We start from the raw sequence: 998 nt of genomic DNA on the forward strand, positions 1-998 counted from the left end.
AAAATCTAGTGTGTGGCTCTATCTATTCTATTAACAGCCTGATCATATTCTTTTTTTTTTTTCCCTTTCTTTTCACCCTGGTTTTGGCTCTCTTCTCATTTGTTTTATCTTTTGGTTTTTTTTTTTTTTTAAGATTTTATTTATTTATTTGACAGAGAGAGACACAGCGAGAGAGGGAACACAAGCAAGGGGAGCGGGAGAGGGAAAAGCAGGCTTCCCGCGGAGCAGGGAGCCCGATGTGGGGCTCGATCCCAGGACCCTGGGATCATGACCTGAACCAAAGGCAGACACTTAACGACTGAGCCACCCAGGCACCCCTCTTCTCATTTGTTTAGTGTATATATTTCTGCAGTCGTTTTTACCCTCTTAGCATTTTGTTCTCTCATTCATCTATTCTCCTCTGGACAAAGTGACAAGATGGAAAAACCTCAAAAAAAAAAAAAAAAGAAGAAGAAGAGGCAGTACTGACTGCCAGGGACCTAATCAATACAGACATTAGTAAGATGTCAGAACTAGAGTTCAGAATGACAATTATGAAGATACTAGCTGGGCTTGAAAAAAGCATAGAACTAAAATCTAACCAAGTCGAAATAAAAAAGTCTATTAATGAGGTGCAATCAAAAATGGAGGCTCTAACTGCTAGGATAAATGAGGCAGAAGAGAGAATTAGTGATAGACAAGACCAAATAATGGAGAATAAAGAAGCTGAGAAAAAGAGAGATAAAGAACTACTGGGGGCGCCTGGGTGGCTCAGCCGGTTAAGCGTCTGCCTTTGGCTCAGGTCATGATCCCAGGGTCCTGGGATCGAGCCCCGCATCGGGCTCCCTGCTCCGCAGGAAGCCTGCTTCTCCCTCTCCCACTCCCCCTGCTCGTGTTCCCTCTCTCACTGTGTCTCTCTCTGTCAAATAAATAAATAAAATCTTAAAAAAAAAAAAAAGAACTACTGGATCACGAGGGGAGAATTTTCAAAGGATAAGTGATACCATAAAGCAAAACAA

The sequence above is a fragment of the Mirounga angustirostris genome, unplaced genomic scaffold, assembly GCF_029215605.1.
Source record: "Mirounga angustirostris isolate CCGP_5_RB_7025 unplaced genomic scaffold, mMirAng1.0.hap1 SCAF_3, whole genome shotgun sequence".
Lineage (NCBI taxonomy): Eukaryota > Metazoa > Chordata > Mammalia > Carnivora > Phocidae > Mirounga > Mirounga angustirostris.